Source organism: Oxyura jamaicensis, chromosome 8 (genome assembly GCF_011077185.1).
Source record: "Oxyura jamaicensis isolate SHBP4307 breed ruddy duck chromosome 8, BPBGC_Ojam_1.0, whole genome shotgun sequence".
NCBI lineage: Eukaryota > Metazoa > Chordata > Aves > Anseriformes > Anatidae > Oxyura > Oxyura jamaicensis.
The window spans coordinates 8,699,282-8,722,320 of record NC_048900.1 but is presented as its reverse complement, the minus strand read 5'-3'; the positions used below and the strand labels follow the sequence as shown (position 1 = coordinate 8,722,320).

The following is a 23,039-nucleotide window of genomic DNA, read 5'->3' as shown; positions in this document are numbered from 1 at the left end:
CAGCCCCCGGGCTGCTCCCCAGCCACCATCAGGCATGCAGGGAGGGCTCCCGTCGGAGGATGTAATTCCATTCCCACCCGCTCCCCGGAGAAATGAGAGTCAAACAATGAAAAGATTGATTTTCCAATGAATGCCAATTTGTTTTCTAAGCGGAATATCAAATTACGGCGGGGTTGGAGAGGGGGAGTGCGGCACGGAGCGAGAGGGGACTTGTTTTAAAATGGGCAAACAATTAATTCCCAGGTTCATTATAACAACGGTGAGCGAGGGTACGTGAAACAGTGAGCGCATTTAATTTGGAGCCCGGCATTTCCCCTGATGAGATCAGGAGCTTCAATATGCTCTTGCCACCGGTGAAGCTTCCCTTCCCTGCCACAATCTAATTACCTCCTCCTCGCTCCAGGAAATGGCTGGCAGTGACGTGAGGCCGGCAACTCGAAGCAGCGCTGCCCGAATCGCCCCCTCCGCCCTGCCCCGAGTGCTGCTGAAGCAGGACCAGCCCGTCCCTTGCACCCCCGGCTCGCCTCCCTGGCCGTGCACGGGCAGAAGCTCACCCTCGCTCCCCAGGGGTGTATTTCAGGTAATTACCTAACGAGTGGCCAAGGGAAGCAGCCTCCCCTGCATCCTTGTGCATCCCCAGCGTGACTGTTTCGGGGGTGCACAAGTGCACAGGGCTGCAGCACCCTTCCTGCAAAGCCCTGGCGCTGCCTCCAGCCCAGACATCCCAGCCTCGGTTTGCACAGGATCCCGAGCCTCCCGGCTGCCTCGCTTTAGGCTCTTTCTCCCAAAAGTCATCTCCAAAGAGAGCTGTCAGCAGCGCCGACGCGATAACAGACTTTGTTGGCAGTGCTGGTAAACAAGTGCCTTGGAAACCTCGGCTGAAAATAGAGTTGTGGCTGTCTCCTGCTCTCCCGGGGAGCGCGGAGCATCCCCCAGCTGAAGCCCTCTCTGCGAAGTCCCCAGATAGCTCGGGGTGCTGGTGGAGCTGCAGACGTGACGTGGGCGTTCCGGATGGGCTTGATGGCTTGGAGCCTTCCCCTGGGTCCCCAGCGGGGAAGCACGCGAGGCAGCCCTCAGCCGAGCCTGCGATAACTGCCCACGTCTTTTAGGACAGATGATACGTTTTATGGGCTGCCGTAAAAGCAGAAGGAAACTCGCACAAATCAGGCAAAACCGCCGTTTCCCCAGAATGAGCCTTTCTTCTCTGAGCAGCGCGGCTCCTGGGGGACCCCGGCGGTGCTGGGGAATGCGCCCAAGCACATGGCCCCAAACGGGGCACCCGTGGCAGTCCCAGCACGGTGTCTGTCCTGGGAAACACAGCTCTGCTTGATGGAGCACGGAGGTGAGTGCTGCTGCTCCCAGGGGAGACCTGCTGGAGCAGGCTGAGCTGCTCTGGTTTCCTACCAGCACGTCCTTGCCCTGCAAACAGCCCCTCTGTGTTCAGACAGCCCCTCCTCTTAAGTGCGGGTTTAGTGGCCCCAGTAAGAGGTCAGAAACACAGTGATTCAGGGCTGGAAATTACCCAGGGTTTGGGGAAAAGGAGGTGTTTGAAATTATTTGGTTTTGCTGCAGAGCAAATGGTGGAATTGTGGACCTGGCCACCAGATGCTCACCCTGGCTCTCCCCCCGTTACGTTCGAGCCCTGCAGGCGTGCTGAAAGCCTCGGATCAAAGCCCAGTAAAATATGGTTCAGCAAGAGCATTAAGGTATTCTTTAGGTATGAAATTTATGGTGTGTAATTAAGATGGCAATAATGAGAGGTTATTCAATAATTCATGCCTTCTTATGAATTATTTGGTGCGTGCTTAACTTCGGGGCTGATGTGTTACTTAGCAGTGAGCGCCCCCAGAGCCCTTCCAGGGCATGCTGCGGGTGCTGCTGGCCCCGGAGCCCCCTCCTCACACCCTGCTGTCCCCAGGGGCTGCGGCAGGGACCTGTCCATCCTGCCGGGCTCAGCACCCGGGGGAAGCACGGCCCTGGGGACCCGCGGGTGCTGCCCACCGTTGCCTCCTCCTGCCCGCAGCCTGGGCACATCCCTCCCCGCCAGGTCAGTCCGTGCTCTCGGTCCTGTTCTGTCTGATGCTGCTTTTCCAGAAAATGCTGACACTAGCCAGCCCGTATCTGACTGCCTGTCTCGCTGCAGCGTTTTGCCTGGCCTGGTGGGAAACCGTGCCAAGGCTCATCTCCTCCGAAGCGGGGCTCGAGCACCGTGTTAGCATCATCACCGATCACAGACCCAGCGATGGCATTTTCTCGTGCCCCATTTGCACCGTGCGCAGGCTTTCCCTGCGGGCTGAACCTCAAATCCCTGCTCTGTGCCCCTTGGGCCGATGCGTGAGGCCCTGATGTCGCAGGTAAGCCGCTGAAGCGCACCGCCGGCCGCCCTAGCGCGTGCTTTTCTCCGCCGGCATTACCATTCTCATCACATTTCCTGCCGTTTGCTGCTCTGCTTCTAATTGCTGCTCATCTAGTTGGAGATTCACACCTTCCTACTGAGCGTAGCTGCGGCATTTGGGGGCTATTTATAATGTTTGCTGCCTTCCTTCCTCTCTAGCCCTTGCTCCATGGTGGCTCCCCTCGCCCCTCTCCATGGCGAGCCCCGGCTGCTGCTGCTGCACCCCGTACCCCCTTGGCTGTCCCGTGGGCCTGGAACCTCAGCATCGCCAGCTGCAGCCCTCCAGCACCTGCCCACAGCTCCACAGAGGTATTTTTTTGTGGCTGGAGCCGTTTCCATCTCTCTCTCTCTCTCCCCGTACACTTATTATTCATCTGCTGGATTTCAGCGCACAGCCGTCTGCTTAAATGGGCTGGGCACCCTGAGGCTTTGGCTTTCTAGCAATTACAGTGCCATTTGGTTTCCTCTTTAGTCACATTGCTGCGCGTGTAACTGGCTTTATGAGTCCCACTGGGGACTGTAGGTCACTGACAAGAGAGCAGAAACAGTCGGTCCTGGCTTGCTCCATCCTCTTGCACCTCTTTCTCTAAAACCTCTTTTCCCTCTGCTCTGCTTCCTGGCTTTCCTCGGCTCTGCTCAATTAGTGAGCAGCCTCAGCTCCTGAAATACTCTGCTCCGTTATCTGATGCAATATTGACGTGTAGTGCCTGGGAGTAACTCCCTAAAAACCAACAGGAGCATCGATGTTCAATATTCAGGAGTACATCTTCTGGCGATCCCTGCGTCCGGGGGAGTGCACAGGGCAATGTGTCTGCGAGGGGAAGGCCGGGGCTGAATGCAGGGGGCAGAGCACTGAGCTCTCCCCATGCTTGCCTTTCTCTGTGGTGGTGCAGCACGAAGCTGCAGTGAGCTTTTCCAAGCTAATAAATGGAGAGGGTTTGCTCTTCCTTCCCCCCACCCCTCAGCGCAACATCTGAAGGATGCTTTCTGCAGTATCCCGTTGTTCCCTTCCTACAGAATTTATGTCTCAGTGACTGTAATAAATTGCAATGGAAATATTGTTCTGTATTTCCAGGGACTAATCAAGCGTGAACGTGCAGCAGCAAAAAACTGGGGGATCTGCTCAGGGGAGTAAATCTCAGAGCCTCACGGCCTGCAGCTGCCCCATCGCCGTGCCTGCCCCATTCCAACCAGCACTTGGGAGCACCAGGCGTTGGCCACAAGGCACGAAAGGCAGCTTCCCTTTCAGTCTGGCTTTTAGCCATTTGTTTCTTGGAGCGGGCTGCAGTTCAGGTCTGGCACATGGTGTGTGATGTCCCACCGAGGGTCTGCGGGGCTCCCTTTGAGCGCCGTGGCCCAGCTCGTGCACGGCGCGGCCGTGGCGAGGAGCAGGGGTGCACCGATGTGCTCCTCGCTCTGCCCGGGACACGGGGTTCTGAACTGTGCCCTCTTATCCACGCGTCCCCTTATTTATCCTCTCTTGAGTACACGCTCTTATTTATACACGCAAATAAAGGCCAGGCAATGGCCCGCTGCTTTACAAAAAATCCCATCAAGCCCGTTTTAATTGAGTTAGTGCCTGCTAAGTAATTTTCAGGCGACAGGACCTAAGACTGTTCCACATCTCTCTCTTTGAGAAATACAGCACTTCCCTGGACCACGGCAGATTGTCTTTCCTCCAGCTTCCCCTTTGCCACAGGGAATGAATTTCAGAGCTTTTTTTTCCGGCTCATTATTCTAAGCATTTCCCGTTAGGTGTCTGATTAGCGCTTCACAGCCCGTGTTGTGCTATAATATCTGTCTCTGACGTGTGCTGCGGCAGCCAGAAGAGAAATCCATCGCGTTTCAGATTGAGATAAGGGTTTAATCTGATCCACTCTCGGGAAAGGAAGAGCTGCCAGCCCCTGGTGGCAGCGCGCGAGGCGGAGGCGCTGCTGGCTCCTGCAGACACCCCGGAGAAGTGACCCGCTCCCGAAACAAAGCGCTGCGAGGCGTTTGGTCTGTCCTCCTCGATGCTGTTTTTCAAGCTCTCCCTAAGCCAGCGATGAGCCCCGGGAGCAGGCGCTGTGCCATTAAAGAGAGAAGTCGAAGCTTCCCCTGGCTTTGCCCAGGAGGTGGGGGAACCTTGCAGAAGAAATGCTTTTGAGGTCTTCTGAAAGCAGGGTCCATCTGTGCCGGTCAAACAGCCACCCAGCCACAAAGCTGGGAAAGATAAAGTGAATGGAAGCGAGGAGGGAGATGGGCAGAGCTTTATTTTGTCTCTAACACCCCGGGTGGGTGCCCAAACCCCCGCAGCCCTGGGATGTGCTCCCAGAGCTGGAGCTGGGCATTGCTCGGAGCCCCAGCACTGCTCGCTCCTCGCAGCTGCCTTAGCCAGAGGTTTTACCTCCAGCTTCGCCTGGCCTTAAAGAGCTGTTTAAATTTGCCTTCAAAGCCCCAGCTGATGGAACAGCTTGCCAGGAGAGGTGGTGGTGCCTCTAAGGGTCAATTGCTCTCCCTGCGTACAAACATTAGGGCATCCTGCCCTTCATCTTTTTTATGGCTCTGCCTGCTAGATTTAAGAGCCCTGTATATAAACAAGCCCTTAAATAAATAGACCTGGAAGTATAATCTCCTCACGTAGATTCTTGCAGAATTGTGTTCAAGCCATCTCAATCTTCGGACAAACTAAATGGATTGAGCCCATTAGGTTTCTCCCTGTAAAGTGGCTTTTAGAGCTGACCCTTCCCTGAGCTCTCCAGGTTTCCCTGCCCGTGCTTTTAGCTGCGCAGGCAACTCAGCAAGTGCCAGCGCTGGCCTGTGGCTCTGCTTAGCTGTTTCCTTTGGATTCATCCAAGGAGCTCATCAGTCCGGTTGTGCACGGCATGAAGCTGCTCGTGAGCACTCATAATTCCTCTGTGTCCTGACAGCATCTTCATCTGCAGAGCACTTCGGAAGGGTGACGCTGTGTGTGCTGCCTGGCTGGTTGTTATGGTCCTGGATCGTGAACGAAAGCCTGCATGATCCGTGTCCTGCTGAATCACCAGGGGTGTTTTTAGAGACCCAAAGCTCCAGGACAGTTTTTGGGGCTCCTTAAGCACAAGCTGGAAGCAGTGGGCTGCTTATACCCGACCAGGACAAGGTGGTGCTTCCACCCTTGGTGGTTTTCGCATTGGAGAAGCTGTAGCTGAACCCCAGCTGTACGAGGGGCCAGGCACATGATTTATGACAGAGCTGCAGCCCATTGTGCCTCCAGCTGGCAACTCCGTAGCAGACATAACTCATCTGTCTGGCCTGAGGCTGCTGGGAGAGCCAGACAGACAGGGGGAGGTTGCACTGGGAGGAAATGAGTGTAGGTGCCGGAGCAAAACCCCCCAGAGGCACTGTCAGATCAGGAGGAAGGGAGCCCAGAGCTCTGGGGTGCTGGGAAGGGCTTGTTTCCTTCGAGGCTGTTCCTCGGGAAGCTTTACTTGGAACCCCTTTCTGTGCTGCATTCATCCATCCTCTCCAACACCCATCTGGCAGCTGCACCTGCAGCAGTGAGATCGCCCAAGCCTCCTTTTCCGAGCTGCCCCGGTGCTCTTGGCTCTCCCTGCGTGTCCCGTGCTCGGTGTCTTGGTGGCATCTGCTGGCCTCGCTCTACTTTACCCGTGTCTGTCTTGTGCTGCTCATTTTCTGTGTGCATCCAGGTCAGAAATCCTTGTTCTGCTCCCCTCTGAGCCTCGCAGCCATTAGCCCAGGCCTGGGCTGTAGATAAAAGGCTTCCCTGAGAGGCTGGCTGCTGCTGCTGCTCCTCGGATGCTGGTGTGGCTCCTTGTGTCCGAGCCAATATCAATATTCAGCCAAGGCTGGGGGAGGAAAATCATTACAGTGCACCAATTCCTACTATATTCTACTTAGTGAAAAAATCATTCGGGCGGCAGGTTTGGGAGTAGTCTGTCATGTGCTTTTAGGCAGAGACATCAGCTGCGTCCTTCCCACCATGAGAACCGTCCCGAGCATCCCAAGCACGGGGCCTGGCGCAAAGCTCCAGAGGTGGTCTTGGAGCAGTGCCTGTCCCTGCTGCAGGTGCTCTTTGAGCAGGAAACGAAGCCACCGGGGCTCCTATTCCTGCCTGCCCCAGCCCAGGCTCTGTCCCCAGCATTTGTTCCCTTGACCCATCCGTCCCCGCAGTGCCACCTCCCCTCCCAGCCTGCCTGCTGGTCTGGAAGGAGAGGGGAATTGGCTGTTGGGTCCCACGGAGCCAGCTAAGCATTTGTATGTTGGCCTGTGTGCAAACCAAAGGTCATCATTAGCCTAATTCATTAAGCCATTAATGATGCTAAAGCATGTAAAGTGCATTAAAAGCCTCTTTAAGCAGCAAATCCGTCCCCTGGCTTTAGGGTCAGTGGAAATTGATGCGCGTGGATGTAAGAGCTCTCGCACGGCGCTGGCCGGCGCTGCCCTCGCCTCCCGTGAGGAGATATTGACCATACTTCATATTTTACATGAGTTAATACAGTTTTGGGCCACTTCGGTAAAGAAATGGCCCTGTATCAAGGGAGTCATGTGGAAAAAAAATAAAGGATTTACTCTGGTGGGAATAATCCTTCGCTAAGCTTCCTTTGGCACCCCTCTGTCCCGTGGCAGGCTCTCTGCCGGGTTGCTCGGCTACCGAGGGACCTCACCCCCTTTTCTCACCTCCGGGGTTTGAAGGAACATTGAATTACAGCTTCTGCTCTGCTCAGTGGGAAATCAGGACAGCTCGGGGCTGGATGCGGTGTGTGTGCTCGGCGCTGCTGCCTCCCCCTTGTCCTAGGTGCTCCCCTGCGGGGAGTCCCCAGGGAGCAGCCCCTGCCCTCCCTCCTCTGCTACCCCACCGGGCTGGGGCACGCGGTGCCAGCCAGCACCCTCAGCCCTTGCTCTTCTTGGAAAGGCACGGCTGGCGTCCTGCGGGGCTCGGGGAGAGTTATTCCAGGAGGCGTGCAGAGGTGTGGACAACCGCTCCGAGCTGCATCTGGAGCAGGAGAGCGTGGCCGGGGGCTACCAAGGGAGCAGGATGCTCCAAAGTGATAACTGACCCCCTGGGCTCTGCCCCAGCATCCCAGCTCATCCCAGCACCCTCTGTGCCTTCCCACAACGAGAACTCCTCCCACACCCCGCACGGGGAGGCAGGGAAGCGCACCCCACAGCGTGCGTGTGGCTCGCCGTAACCATTCCAGGCTCTGCGCACACCCTAGCAGCTGTCTCCTTTTCTATTACTCATTTGCCATTCTGAGAACACGAGCTGCAAAGGAAGCAGCATCATTTTTGCTAACACAGAAGGTCAGGGGATGGGAAGAATTCACTTCTCGGAGGTAAGAGCCAAAAAAGTGCGTTCACCATTGACGTGAACTCCGGAGCTTTAAAGTAATGCAGGACCAAGCCAAGTGAATTTACTGTATCTTAGTATAATATGAGGCAATCAACAGCAATAGAAAAGTATCTTAAAACTGGATATTGATTTTCTGCCCAAGAGAACCTGTGTCAGCGATTTCCCAGCTGCAGCCCCGTGCTCGGGTGGTGCAGGCACGGGCAGCAGCGATGCTCAGCAGGGTCTGGAGTCACCTCCCTGCCTTCCATAGTGCTTAGGTTGGTGTAGAGCAGGAGAAATGAGACAGAGCTGCTTCAAAAGCATCAGAAGCAGAGGTCCCATACCACTGTTAAGTGAAGAACCACTGCATGGCAGGGTCCCTGGCTGCTTTCTAATTCATAATCCCCTTACCTCTCGGTCTGGAAATGCACTGGAAATGCTGCAACTACCCTTCCTTTGGAGAAATCTCCCTGGCAAACCCCAATTCCGCACCCAGGCAGCGTGTCTCAGGGCAGGGAGCAGCCGTGCTCACACAGGTACCTGCAAACCGTGAGCATCCCCAGCCACGCAGAGGAGGCACAAGCAGCACACGGGGCTTGGTGCAGAGCACAGGCATCCGGGAGCGAGTCCAGTGCCACTGCTGCCTATAATTGGCTGTGAAGGTTTGTTTCTGATTAATTGAAGCTGTGCACAGTTGTTAACCCACAGGACTGCGATGCTGAGGGGCAGCATTTAGGCATGCACCAAGTGGAGGGCAGCAGGGATGCCCAGTGTGCTGCTCCCAAACCATTTATTACCTTCATACCTGTGCAAAAGAACAATTAATTGTGGTTGCTGTGTTGAGAAATCAGGGCTAGGACTGGCAGACCAGCAGAAAATGCAGAGGGCTTCTTGCCTTGCAGCAGTAACCCCTGAGAGCAGCTGGGCTGCTCTGCTTTTCCTGGGATTAGCTACCAAGGCTGTTAAACAAGGGAGAGCTGGGATGCACCGTGCCACCCGCCTGTCCCTCCCGCCCAGGGAAATGCCTGTCCTCATTGCAGGTTTGCAGGCTTGCTGAGTGGCAGGGGCCTTTCTCTGAGCAGTGGGAGATGTAATTAATTGGCAAGGCATAATTAGCAGCATTTGGAAGGCCCTTGGTTTATCAGTCCATTGATCAGCACATGAAATCTTCGGGTTCCCAGCAGGCTGAGAACAGGAGTGGAGAGCTTTTTCCAGCCCCATCTTTTCTGTCTTCCAGGTGCGATACCAAGAACCTCTCAGCACGGATAAAGACGACCACGGGTAGGATCGTTCAACCTAAGAGCACAGAACCCGGACCCAGTAGAGCAGTAAAACCACCAAGGTACCTCAGAAGAGCAGGGGACATCGGAGGGAAGGCGCAGATTTTGCTTTTCTCTGTACCCGAGGGTATGAAAGCTGGGGGCAGGACGCTGCTTCCTCAGAGCACGCTCCCCTGGGCAGCGGGACTGTATTTCAGCTCCTGCAGGTCTTAACGCAAAATTTAGTAGCAGACATTTGTGTGCACTCACACAAGCCACCATGTAAGAGCTAAATATACTCATTTTGCTATTACCTTGTTAGCAACCAACCTGTGCCATCCTGGCTCTGTGTTACAACGCTCTCAAGCCTGTCGCTGCAGGTCACTCAGGACAACACAAAGTAAAAAAACCCATCGGTGAAGGTTTTTCACCAGCTGGCCCTGCAGCGAGGGGCAGGCACGGGGCAGACCCTGGTCCCATGCAGCACCGTGCCCTGCTGGCCCTGAGCAGCCCCCAGCCTGGCTGCTAATGAGCAGCCCCAGGGCTAACGAAGCCCTGCGCCTCTCCCCTTATCCCGGAGGAGAATTATTCAGGCTGCAGAGGCTGCCTGGGGAACTTTATTTTTAGAGGATCCTCTGAATTATGCATGAAAGCCAGGGGGAGAAGGTGGCATTTAATAGGAAATTACCACAAGGGGCTGCACCAGCCCCTCAGTATGGGTACAGGGGGGGGCAAAGGGCACCTGTGCCGAGCACAGGAGCTGGAGGAGAGGCTTGCTGCAGGTCCCCCTGCAAAGCCCTGCCAGCCCCAGAGCCGGCAGCGAGCTCAGCTGAAAGCTGGGGAAGTTCAGAGGGAGCTGTAAAGGGTGGGGGCTTCCAAGGGGGGCAGGTGCTCAGGGAGGGGTTCGGGCTGCCCTGCCTCTTGGTGCGGGGAGAGCGCAGCTGGGGAGCCCAGCCGGCATCCTCCCCCCTCTGCTCTCCCAGGGCAACAGCCAGGCAAGCGGGCTTGCTGCCAGCCAGGGGCTATTTTGGGTCTGTTTGTTTTCCTCCAGCTAAACTACTGGGAGAGGTTCCTCCCTTCTGACTTGCTTTCTCTAGTCCTCCTGCCCTGCCTTTTGCACCGAGGCAGGAAACCTCCCAAAGGGGTGTCTGAGGTGACTCCTAGATCCGTGCCGGGCAGCTCTGGCAGCAGCCAGGGGCTTTGGAGCAGCTGTGGGTGGAGGGGAGCATCCATGGGGCAGCACTGGCCCCACCAGGGAGCTGTGGGCAGGGTACAGCGGGGCGCAGAGCAGGGGGAAGAGGGGCCGGGGGGCTCGGATGGGGCTGGCGATGGGATAATGAACATGTTGCTAGGAGACACCAAGCTTGGGCTCCATAATTCATGAGGGCTCTGCTATGAGGTTAATAATTTAGGGGTGTGGGAGGCAGGGGGAGAAGCGGGTAGGAGGCTTCGGAGCCCCCTGTCCAGCCCCAGGTGTGCCATGGAGCCAGGATGGGGCTGGGGGGAGCCCCGCAGCCAAAACCTGCCTCCCCTTCCCAGCGGGGCACAGCTTCCCCCAGCCTGCAAACCAGCACCCGGCCTCGTATGGACGGGGAGAGGAGCTGGGGCTGCTCCCTGCCTGATGCGAACCCCAGGACACCAGCTGCCATGGGGCCAGTGTGCTCCCAACAGGCTGAGGAAGCGCAGATCTCCTCCTGGGGGTCTTTTCCATCTCAGGCTCACCTAAACGACGTTGTGTTTGGCAAACGGTTTTATCTCCCTCCCAAAATATTATGGCTTCTAAGTCATAATTTTAAGCAGAAGCAATCCTGAAAGGCTCCAGTGATCCGTTAGAAACGTTTCATTTAGAAATCAAGCCACATTTAAATGAGGATGGTAAGTACCGGAGAACAAAACCGATGTGTTTTCGTTGGAGTTGCGCTGAGTGCTTCGCTCAATGTAACATAAGGATTTTTTTTTTTAAAAAAAAAAAAACAAAACACACTCTAGTCACTGAACCAGGAAGAATTTGTTTATTTTTTTCCCCTCTCATCACAGCTCGACTCAAAATACATCTCTGAGAGTAAGTTTAGGGCGGTAACCTGGCTGCTAACACGTGCATGTCTGGATGCTGCCATGAACACGGGTGCAATGGCTTTGTCCAAGGCTTCACCCAGCCCGTGGCCCAGCTTTCCCCATCTGTGCAGGTAATCCCAGGCCAGGCTCACAGCGGGCTGCCCTGCTCCATAAGGGGGGTTTTCTCCCCTGGGAATGCAGAGGTGCGAGGCTGCCTGCCCCGGGGGGTCTCGGTGCTGCCTGCAGAAGCACGCCGACACCCTCCCTGACCACAGGCAGCAAGAAAAGGATGCCAAAGGTAGGAGGAAAAGAGAAGTCTTCCCTCGTGCCCTTTAAGAAAGCCCGGTGCGTGGAGTCTGCTGGGAAGAGCCCTGGTAACTGGGTAAGACCTGGTGCTCATTAGCATTCAAGAGGAGCGCTCTTTGGAACTGCCTCGGCGTGTCACGAGCCAGAAACAATTGGAAGCAAACAAGCAGAGTGTGATTTGCTCCGAAATGAAATGGACTTCGGCTAGGGATGGCTTCCCAAAGTGTCTGGTCCTACCGGAGCAGTGAAGCCAAACAAGAGAGCTGTCACAGAGCAGCGAACAGTGTTTTTTTAGCGCTATCACTTCGCCAGCAGCAGAGACTCTGGGGACACAGGAGGGTAAAGTGTCATTTCCAAAGCCATCAGGCTTGGGTGTGCGATGGGAAGGAGGATCTCTGCCCGAGCCGTGCAGGGTGCAGGGCCCTGGGAAATGGCTGAAATATGGAAAAACGAGGTACTCGGAGCCTGGCAAACAAACCAGTGGCCTGAGGGGGGTTCGGTACCCAAGAAGCCAATTCTTCCCTATCTGCAGTGTTATATCCTCCCACCACAGCCCTGATGAAGTGCTGGGCCCCAAAGATCTGACCTTTTCCTTGCAGCACGGCTTTGGGGCTAGAACTGCGAGAAGCTCCTTGCAGGAGCCTGGGCACAAATTACACCCGATAAGAAGTGATGTGCTTTGGGACCCAGGGAGGCTGGGAAGGGCCGTGGCAGTAATTGTGATGTGCTGGGCACCACCAGCAGCAGGGCAGGGAGCCTCGCCGGAGGTTTTCGGGCAGGGAAGTAGATCAGCTCACGGCTTCTGAAAGGACAAAGATCAGCTGATCTCAACATCTCTTTCTTGCACACAGTGCACGGTTGTAAGACACAGTCACATTACAATGATCTACAGGATCTCTTGCTGGAGCCCTGCCACGGCCTGGCCGGGTTCCCGGAGGAGCTCGAGCCCTGCAGAGGCAGCAGCACCAACTCCACGGCTCCCCCTCTGCCCACCAGACCCCGCGTTCCTCCTCCCGAGGCTCCTTCAGAGCAGGCATCCCTTTTCGGGGCCGCATCCCGCGCTGCCTGTTCGACGGCGCGCGGTGCTGGGGTTCCTTTCACAGCAATAATTACTCCCCACGGCGCTTGTCAGTTACCGCGCTCCGCGGTAATCAAAACCTCCACTTTGAGAACACGGGGTGTGTTCCCGTCTGCTCCACGTGGGCACAGCGCTCCTCCACCGCTCCGTCGCGCAGCCAAGGCCTGGCAGGTGGGTGGGCTGCAGCGAAACTCGGCGCTGACTCACGAAATCCCTGCAGGGGCTCACCCTCCTGCCTCCCCAAAACGATGTCCTGGCTGCTGCTCCCTGTGTGCTGTCCCATTGCTGAGGACGTGGGGTTGGTCCCAGCACCCTGTGAGCGGGGCTGGGGCACCAGGGGCTCATCCATCCATCTGCAGGGCCGCTGATCCATCCCCGTGAAGGCAGCGTGAGCAATCCTCACCTGGACCCTTCTTGCACGGGTGCCAGCCCCAGGAAAACTGGGCATCCTTTTCTGGACGTGGCCCGGGGACCCCAGGAGGGTGCAGGGCTGACACGGAGCCGGGGAGGCGCCGAGTGCCCCCAGTGCCCGTGCACAACTCTGCGGCTGTCTGGCTACAGGTGCCTGCGTCTAATTAGGCACTGCAGCACCGCGGTCGTTTTAATTAAGCAAAGCCAACTGCTTTTGCTGGACGCGCTGCTGTTGAAACTCCCAGGCAATTCTCCGTTCCATCTCCCACAGCCTTCAGCCCATTCCCTCGCTCTGCAAGCAGGCGGTGGGAGGAGGAAGCCCTCCCCGGGAGCTGAAGCAGCCCCGAGGGTCCCGGGCAGCCCCAGGGGCTGGGCACTGCAGGGTGCTGGACCCCCTCCCACCAAGGGCAGACCTCAGCCCGCAGTGTCAGGCCTGGGGTGTTTCTGGGCACAAGGAGGCTGCCGGGAGCCCGGCCCATGGCTTCACCTGACAGCAGAGGCAGCGGGAGCGAGGAGCATGAAATACCGAGCGCGATTCCCTCCTCTCTTACGGCTGATGAGGAAATAAATTGCCAAAGCGGCAGCTTTAAGGACTCAGGGTAGTCCATTTCCATTATGGGCTAAGCAATTCCATCGTGTGCCATACATCTTATTTAACATATGCTCTCCCACGGCACGCTGAGGCCGCTCCGTTGGGATGCAGGGGGCTGCAGGGGGCTGCTCCATGCCCTGGGGGCTGCCAGACCCACCCTGGCTGTGCCAGCAGCCCCCTCCTGCAGCCTCCCTGCCTCCAGGGCTGCTGTGAGGACTTCTCAGGTGCCTCCTGAGAGCCTGGGCCACGTCCCCAGCCCTGCTCCCAGCCCGCAGCCCTCCCCAAAACCCCGGAGCTGCCCCAAAGCCCCCATGGCAACATTGGGAACACCGATCTGCCAGCTCCTGGGGGCACCAGCAGGAGAAATGGCAAAGTATGCACAGACCACATGCTTAAAAGGAAACCATCGGGGCTGCTTGATCTGTGAGTCCAACCCTGCGTAACTTTTTAAAATGACTCCCATAAAGGCAGCCGTTTCGAGCACACGCGCAATATTGTGTAGATTCAAATCTCATTAGCTGCGTTCGCGTTAATTAGATTCATTGTGTGCTTGATGCGCAGCTCTTCCTTCAAGCTTTATCTCGGAGCATGTGTTCATAATTAACCCAAATTTAGTGTGTAGTTAAGGCCACTTCTGCAGGAAGGGCTCGGTTCCTGCTGTCCCCGAGAGCTGGCTCCTGCGTCTGTCACCCACAGCTCCGTAGGGGAGCAGGGCCAAGGGGGCTCATGTTTGGCAGCAGGCGGCCAAACCCAGCTCAAATGCTTCACGTGGTGCTATTTGGGTAAAACTTCAGGAGAAAAGGGCAACACGTCCCTACAAAGCTCCCCATTTTCCCTGCCGGAGCAGAGCATTTCCCCCTTTGCACTGCCACAGACACAGCTGCAGGCAGGCAAACGAACCTCAGGTGGGCTCGTTGGGCAGAGGGGCTACAAAGGGTGCACAGCCAGCACAGCCCTGGGAACAGCAGCTCCAAATTCTTCTTGGTGCTACCACTGAGGACATGTCTGGCTTACAGGTGTGTGCAAACCAGGGCAGAGGACGCAGGGGATGGTGTCCTAGCAGTGCAGATGGCACAGGCAGGAGGCGAGCTGGGTGACATTTGGAGATGGCTTTCTTCTGAGCGCTGCCTGCCTGGGTTTGATGGAGTGGGTCTGGGGATGGGGTGGGGTGGTAAGCCATCCAGTTGGAGTTAATTGAGATTTCTGGGGTCTGAATGCAGTGAGTCCCATTGTACCTCAGCAAATCCTTGTCTCATTTTTTTCCTCCCAAGTCTTCTTTTGGGGGAATAAAAATGTAAAAAATGCAAGCCCAATTTGATTCCTTTCCAATTTGACAAATTTTGATTGATTCAAAATGACTTTTTGAAGCAGGAGGAGGGAAAGGCAATAAAACCTGCTGGAAGCAGCCTCTCCCACGACCGTCCTGCCTGGTGCTGTGCACCAGCTAGTTCACCGTGGATCACTTTGTCAGGAATTGCCCGGTGCTGGGGGCATGGCACGGGGGCACAGCACCCACCCCGGGGCCGCTCGGGTGCTGCACCACCCAGCTGGCTCCCCTGGTTTTATATTTTCCCTCTTCTGATGGATCACTGGGTGATTTCTCTTTGCTCTGGAACAGGATGCACAAAGCTTGAAAAATGGTGCCGCGAGCCATTTCTCGTGCCAGAATAACTCAATTTTATTGTAATGCTCTGCTTTGTGCTGCGCTGCCTGGAAGTCGCTGTGGGATGAGAACCTCTTGGTGGGGGATACGAGAGGATAAAACTGCAGAGAGCTGCGGGGGATGGCAGGCTGTGGGGCTGGGAAGGGCAGCACATCGCTGCTGAACCTTCCCCGTGATGTGCTGGGCACCGCATGGGGATGCTGCTGCTTGCAGAGGTCCCGCCGATGGCAGTTCCTCGCCTGGCCTGCTTTCCTGCCCCCTAACTTATTTTTTATTGACGTTCGGCAGCGCTATATTTCTTAAAACCGAAATGTCATGCAACGCTTGAGTCAAGTGTCTTGCAGAAACCTGGGAGGCTAAATATAGTTAATTTGCACAGTAACCTTCGCCAGCCAAGCCAATGAGCAGGAGCAATCAAGCCACAGCCGTGGCTGTGCACGACAGGAGCCCAGGGGCTGGGGCTTCGGTCTGTTAAGGTGACCACGGAGGGGGGAGAGGGCAGAGGAGCTGGGGGGGTGGGACAGGGACAGCCCCCAGCACTGGTACTGGGGGGCCCTGGAGAGTGTTGGGAGGCTGCAAGCCTTCCCTGCGAGAGGTGGGGTGATGGTGAGGTGACACCAAGGTAAGGTGATGCCCTTCTCGCTGCCACAGCTGGAGGCTGCCCTGCCTCAGGCTGCTCACAGTGGCTCTTCCCTCCCCTCTAATAGGATTTGGGAGCTTAGCCACCTTTGTGCAACAAGGCCAGCTCACCCCCGAGCCTTTCAGGCATGGCTGCTTGGCTGCCTAAGAGCCTGTAAAGCTGCCAATGAAAAGTAATTCTGCCCGGAGCCCTGCGCGCCTCGGGAGGGATGGCCACCCACGGGCACAGCCACCACTGCGGCACAAGCAGGGCACGGGGCTGGAGCCGTCCTGGCTGGGAGCACAGCAGGTGTGAGCATGCAGATGTCTCCAGCTGTCCCACACCCAGGGCCTGGCATTGATCCCAACCTCCTCGCAGATGCCCGTGGAGAAGTTCATGTTTTATTTGGTCTTCTTGGAGCACCTCCGAAGCAGCGTTTGCTCACCCCCAGCTCTGTTGGTTCTTCCTCCTGTCCCTCGGCACAGCCTGGTGGTTCCCCAAGCCCTCCGTACCCAGCCCCTGTGCTGCAGGCATCCGACCTCTTCCCTGCGAGCACTGCTGCTCCCAGAGAATGGTCTCTTATTTTTTTTTTTTTTTAAATAAAAAAATGAAGCATGCAATTATGAAGCATGCAATTATTATCGTAAGGGCTGCGGCACGTTCCCCACGTACTGACACACAACATATGGCACGAGGTTGCCTCCCTCTAAATAATTCAGGCAGTTCATTGCCACCGCGATGTTCTGCGCCCTCCCGGGGCAGCGACGACTCGCCACCTCCCTCCCCGTGCCTGCTCCCGGGGAGCTGGGCAGGAATACCAAGTGGTCTGTGGGCTCAGCTTTGCCCATCACGCCAGCTGCCTCCAGCCCTGCCAATTGCGCAGGGAGCAGCTGGGTGGTTTGTCTCCTCCTGATGCTTTTTGGGGCCCTTCCCTGTCCTGTCCAGGCGGGGAGGTGAGAGCAGGCAGGGCTCCTCTGCCATCCCTCCGTGGGGGTGAGGACGCTGTGAGGACACACGTCCCACAGGTGAGACCGTTCACCTGAGAGGAGAATTTATTAGTCCCGGAACGGAAAATTCCTTCAAGGAAAAAGTGTTCATTGAGATGCAAATTCACCATCCTCTCTGCGGAAAATGAGCTCATTTTCCCTGCACAAAGCACCGGTAACTTATTTGTGAGAGCGCCGCTGAGCAGCAATATCTCCAGCTCCCCAGGAAAATTAGTGCCCATTAGCGGGGAGCCGTGTGTGGGAGCGGGGAGCAGCATCCTGGGCTTGCCTGTCCTTGGGATGAATGGGCAAAGAATTAACGCGATCCAACTTTTTCTAATTCGCCCATTTTGCTGGGGAACTTTAAATGGGTTTTTAATGTAGAGGTCTGGGCTGCAGCGTGTGAATCGGGAGCCTCTTGAGGTGCTCACCAACGTTTGGCTTTAAAAGAAAAACTGTGCCCGGGCGATGCGCGAAGCCTCGCGGCAGGGGAGGTGAGGTGGCTCTGCTATACGCTGCTTGGTTATAGCCATGATCTACTTATCCCATGAATTCTGTGATAAGGGAACTAATACCGACTTATTTAAGGTACTGCTGACAAAAAGCTGCCTTAAAAAAGCACCGCTCGGGCTGCGAGCTAAGTGCTGGGGTGTTGGGAAAGGCCAGATTTGTGGTTCTCGTGCCACTTTAATTCTGCTCCGTGTGCACTGAAATGAGAGAACAGCCCCAGGAGGAGGAAGTAAGCGATCGTTTAACAACACACTGCATCGTAATGTAAATGGGGGCAGAACGAAGGTCAACCTGACTTCCATAACGCCGGCGTTTCCTAATTTCTGAAGCTTGAGCTTGAAGCCTTTTAGTGGAGACTTGGCAAGAATTCCCAGCCTTTTTTTTTTTTTTTTTTTTTTTTTTTTTTTTTTTTTAAGGTTTTCTAAAAGGAAAAAAAAAAAAGGAGGGAAGATGGGAAGAGCCTTTTGGTGGCACTGCCAGCAGTGGCACACCGGGCACCCGTTGCTGGTGGGCACGGTCAGCTCCCTTGGTGGGAGCCCTTGATTGACTCAGCCAGGGTTTAGGGTTAATAAACCTCAGGTGAGAGATCCATCACATCAGCCACAAGTTCTTGTTGCCCAGATTGCTCCTCTGCAGCTCTGGGCCTGAATCATTTATCTCCTGAGGCCATCAGCTGTGGTTTCAGGGGCTCAGAGGCACCCAGTCCTGGGGCTGTGCCACCTCCCTGCCTGTGCCACGTTGCTGGAGCCCTTCCTTGAGCCTTCCTCCCTCCTGGAGCCGCCCCTCTTCCTCACCGACTGAGGAAGTGACCAGCGGCTGTGGCCGGGCACCTGCGTGGTTCTGCAGCCCTGCCTGCTGCTGGTGGCGATGCTTTGCACCGAGGGAGCTGCCTGTGCTTTATTAGCCATGTCCCATATGGCATCCCCCGTTATTGGGCTCAGGCCCACCGACTTAAAAATGTGTCTCTCTATCAAATATTGGCCAACGGTCCTCACTTCAGGTAAAAATGAAGTGGGAAGCATTCCTGCCAGCAGAGGAGCGGGAGGAGTAATTAGCAATAAAAAGCAAAATTCACCAACAGCCAGAATGGGAAAACAGACTGCAATCGATGTGAAACGCAGGGAATTGATCTGGGAAGAAAAAGCAGTGAGCTGGAAAAAAAAAAAAATATCTGGTGTGAGGGAGCGAGAAAACAGCAAAGGGGAGTTTTCAGGCTTGGTGCTCTGGAGGGAGAGAGGAAGGGGGAGCTGGGGCTGGTGGCCCAGAGCTGTGCTGACACGGAAAGGCAGCGGCTGGTTCTGATTTCACAGAGTGAGGCCAGGCAGGCGCGCCCAGGTACAAAGTGCTTTGGGTGCCTCCTCCTGCCCTGAGCATCTCTGCCAGCTCAGAGACGACAAAAAAGCCAAGAAGACAAAACAGCATTTTCTTTTTGCTCCTCCTGATGGAGGGAAGGAGAGCTTGCTGTGATTTGTCTCCGCGTTCTGCTCGTCTGCGAGGGAAGCGCTAAGAAACGGCTGTGTTTTTGCCAAATGCTCCCACCCCGCCTCCCTCTCCCGGTGCCGTAAGAATATATCGCTCGGCTCGAATGGTTTGCGTCCTTCTGACGGCAGCGGCGGTGCTTGGAAGCCTGCCCAGGAGCCTTCCCCTGGTACCGGCAGGAGGCACGGTGCCGTGATGGCACGGAGGAGAGGGCACGGCAGGGAGGTGCCTGGCCGGTGGTGCTGGGAATGGCAGCGGGAGCTGGGCACCGGCCCCTCACTCATTTCTCTAATGGAATCAAAGTCTCGGCATCTTGGGGTCTTTCTGTGCCATTTCTGAGGCTCCTGGTGGAGCAGGAGGAGGAGCAGGATGTGTGACCAGCAGCCACCTCTTTGGACAGCTTCAGACAGGGACGTCACCCCCCGGTGCCTGCGGAGACAGGCAGCTTGCAGGCACGGAGCAACGTCTCAGAGGAAGCATTGCTCTCCAGAGGACCACTTTCTCAGCAGCAGCTGTGAAACCCAGTCATTTTTTTCCCCTTCTGTTTAAGGAGGTACTGATAAAAAGCTGGCACAGCACCGCGCTGTGGTCCCGACTTTCTGTTTAGAGGAGAGCAGGAATTGCACCACTTCCTAGGAAAACCACCATCCGAATGTCCAGGCTCTGAAAACAAAAGAGTTTCCCTTGAAAACTGCAGTTTTCATCGCTATTAGCTGGGGGAAAACCACAAGGCTTGCTGCGGAGGGTTTCCCAGCCGCCTGGGAGTGCCAGCCCAGGCTGGGTGCCCAGGGGCCCGCTGTCACCCTCGTCCCCTGCCCGGGCACCCAGCCCTGGCCCCTGCCCACCCTCCAGAGCAGCCTGGACAGCCTGGTAATTGGCAGCTAATTGAATCCCCTTGTAATTACCTTTTTCCTGGTAAGCTTCCACCCTGGAAGGCTGTGCTGTTTGGGGCTGAGAGCAGCATCTGAAATTATCAGTGCTAATTCCCTATGGCTCTGTTTATTAGGCCAGAGGACTTCCCCAGAGTAATCAAACCCAGACAGAAATCGCATTAAGCCCGCAGAACAAACACGGGTGTTTGCAGCACAGAGCCCTTCCTGTCTCATTAAGATCAATTAGGTTGTCTTGAGCAAACTTTTCCCCCCTTCTTTCTGCTCCGCCTGGGCCACCAAGCCCGTCCTCCTCCTAAGCAAGCGCAACAGCAAATGTGAAGGTGAAAAATCCCCTTGCATCACCAAAACAGCTTCCAGCAGGCCAAACAGAGCTGGCTGCAGAGGTGAAGGCATCACGCAGGACGTGTCCCCGTGCCCTCTCCTGCCCACCCAGGAGCACATGTGAGGTCCCCTCCCCGGTGCCAGGGCTCCTCAGCAATGCCACCGTGGATGCAGGGAGTCCTATTCCCACCGAACTTAAATACAGAAGGGTTCCTGTAGGGCTCTCCAGTTTGTCCCAGGTTCCTCTGGAAGAGGAGGTTCTCGTTCCCAAAGGAGAGCAGCCCGGCACGGGAGCGCTCACGCGCCAGGCAGCTCACAGCTCCTGCTGCTTGGTGTGTCCCCCCTGGCACAGAGAGAACAGATTTGCAAATGTTTGCGAGCCAGGAAATCACACAGAGAGGATGTTTTGGGGAAACGATGATGTTTATTCCATGGGGAGGCTGCTTGTGTATTGCTTGGGGGTGGAAAGGCAGAGGGAGGGGAACAGCCCCCGCCCGATCTGGGAGCCACGGGAGAATCTGCTAGGATTTCTGCTGGAAGGCAAATAACACGGAGAGCCTCCAGAGGCTGTTTGGCTTCTCAGAAATCCTAACACGCGAGGGCTGGAAAATAAACCGTAATTTTAGAGAAACCCCGGAGCCTCTCCTTTCCTCTCCTGGCACCCGGCAGAGGCGGCTGTGCGGGTGCTGCCAGGGGGGGGACAGCGCCAGACATCAGGGGGATGCCAAAAACCACGGGCTGTGGGGGGTATTTCAACATTTAGGAGTGAGCAGAGGAATTAGAGCTGGCTCTGCCCTGGCACTTCGGGAAGCCAGGTGGGATATTCCCCCTGGAACAGGGGGAGGTGCTCGGGGTCACCCCGGGGCTCTGCACCTGCAGGGAGCCCCACTGGGGCTGCGAGGGGTATCTGCGAATGCTCGGAGCCACCGACTGAGAAAGGGAGCGTTTGCAATAATTGTTTTCAGTAACTGACCAGCTTTACAGATGGGTGAATAATATTCGTCGGATAAATTATTAACGATTTATTTCCAGCGATCAGCAAATCAATTAGCTTCAATTATTCCTCCAGCTCCGGCAGGATAAACGGGCAGATTTATGGCACAGACGACGATCTAACATGTGTTTCTGAACAGGGACCCTTGAAATCCTCTCCCCTTGTTCCAAATTGGCTCTGCTGAACCAAGACTTTGATCCACGGTCAGACTCCCCGACCTCCTGTCCTGTGCAGGGGAGAAGCAGAAGGAAAGAAATGGAAAAATGGGAGCAGAGAGGGGTGAAGGGGTGGGAAAGGGAAAGAAGAGGGCAAGAGGTGACCAGGTGTGCATGGGGGGTCAGCATGGTGATGCACGGAGCTCTCTGGCTAAAAGCTTCCTGGGTACGGCCTGTTGGGAGGCTGCGTTCCTGCAAATTAACCTCTACTGATATAATTCACCCTGCAAGCACTCTTGTGCCGAAATTGAGGCGTGCTGACAATATTAAGCCGCGCAGTAAATGCAAGTAAGAGTTATTAAACTAACAAATAGATAAATTAGCATAAGGGCTGCCTTTGCCTGGCTGGAGTAGCAACCTCGGAGCTGTGTAAGTGTGGCATAATTCAGCACGAGTGTGCTAAGTGACCGGCAGCGGGCGGAGAGGTCTCTAAATTGCCCTGCTTCGCAAGCCCGGCTCAGCAGCGAGGCCTCCCTGCCATACCTCACCCGGCCACAGGTGCCTCTGGGCAACCCACAGCAGCGCTCGTTAATACGGCTGGGAATTAAGGCTGTGGCTGGCCTGCGTAGATAAAGCAGGTCCAGGCGTGGGAGGGCAGCGGCTGTGTGTGCCAGGCTCCTCTTCCTGCCGCGGTGTAGGAACGGCGCGGGAGCAGGCAGGCACTCCGGGGGAGAAGCATCACTGGCAGTTTGACTGATCTGGTTAGCGGATTAAGCTCAAACTCCCATAAACACTCTTGCTGTCGTAAGCTGCTTGCACTCAGCTGCCCGAGAAGGGTCCCGGGCTCCTGGCAGCTCTGTCGGTACCCGAACGGCCAGTCCCTTCAGAGCAGTTTTGAGGCACGAAGGGCAGGCTCTGCGGGCAGCACAGCCCATGCCTCGTGGCTCTGGGAGCACGCTGCTGCTGAGGGAGGCAGGAGGTGTGCTGGGGAGGCCGGGAGGGGAAGGATGCTCTCCACGGCCCTGTGGCTTCCCCGCTGCCCCATCCCCACGGGCAGTGCTGGTCTCAGCCCCTGGGGCAGGACAGGAAGGCGCCGTGTGTGTTGCTTTGGTTTGTGACTCCGTGAAGCAACTGCAAACGCAGCTGAGAATGTTGTCTTCACACATGGAGGCCAAAGCGCTCCCCGGGAACCTCACGAAGCGAGCAAGCTGTTTGGTAAAGTGACGGGGAGTTACCCAAAAGGAGGAATTCAGTGCAAAACGTCAGGGGCTGTCGCTGCCCCTGTGTGCATTGCTGCCGTTTGGCCATGTGTAATTAATGAGCACTAATGAGCAGCAGCAGGTCTACGGGGGGAAAGGACCCCCCTGCGTGCACAGCTGCCTTCCCTCGGCACCCGGTGGGACGCCCACGGTGTCTGTGGCTTGGGGGGGCTGGGAGGAGGCACGAGGGGGCTGGAAAAGTGACAGTAAAACAGGGGACGGGGCTGCCTGCGCTCCCTGGAGGATAGAGCAGGATCTCTGCTATGGGTGGGATGTGCTGGGGGGGAGAAGGCAGGGCAGCCCCCTCCCCATTTGCCACCAGAGCAGCTGAGCTGCTCCAGCTCAAGCTGGAGGAGGGCTGAGGACAGCTCTGGGGGTGGGCAGGCTCTAGGACGGACCCGGGACAGGCCCCCCGCTTGTGGGGCCACTGTCAGCTGCCGAGAACAGGGACGGGGATCCCCAGCCTCGGGCTGCCCTCCACCTCCGGGGGACCCTCTGGGGGTCGCTCCCAGCCTCTGGGGATGGCGAATCCCGGGGATGGGGACAAAAGCCCCGATGTCTAGGACCAGCCCCAGCCCCAACGCCGGGGCCGGGATCCCGCAGACCGCTTCCCACCCCCGGGGACGGGGATGCTCGAGCCGGGGGGGTGGCTACGGGGGATGGTGCAGCGGGCTCGGGGGCGGCTCCCACGGCCGGGGGGGAGCTGTCTCCTCCCGGCGAGGGGGGGGTGATGGGGGCAGCTCCCCCCTTTCC

At 56.5% G+C, this 23,039-nt stretch overlaps 2 long non-coding RNA genes across 6 annotated transcripts; both read left to right on the top strand.

The window, feature by feature from the left end:
- Window positions 1-685: 685 nt before the first annotated feature.
- On the top strand, window positions 686-3,725 carry LOC118170465. Of its 5 annotated transcripts, XR_004752731.1 has the most exons (5): window positions 686-1,717; window positions 1,919-2,047; window positions 2,144-2,354; window positions 2,555-2,704; window positions 3,471-3,497. It is a non-coding gene; the product is annotated as an uncharacterized LOC118170465 (long non-coding RNA). The 5 variants fall into 5 exon arrangements; XR_004752729.1 differs by lacking the exon at window positions 1,919-2,047; XR_004752730.1 differs by lacking the exon at window positions 1,919-2,047 and having other exon boundaries at window positions 2,095-2,354.
- A 3,791-nt stretch (window positions 3,726-7,516) lies between these two features.
- Window positions 7,517-21,424, top strand: LOC118170468. Its single transcript, XR_004752734.1, has 2 exons — window positions 7,517-7,710; window positions 20,948-21,424. It is a non-coding gene; the product is annotated as an uncharacterized LOC118170468 (long non-coding RNA).
- Window positions 21,425-23,039: the final 1,615 nt, after the last annotated feature.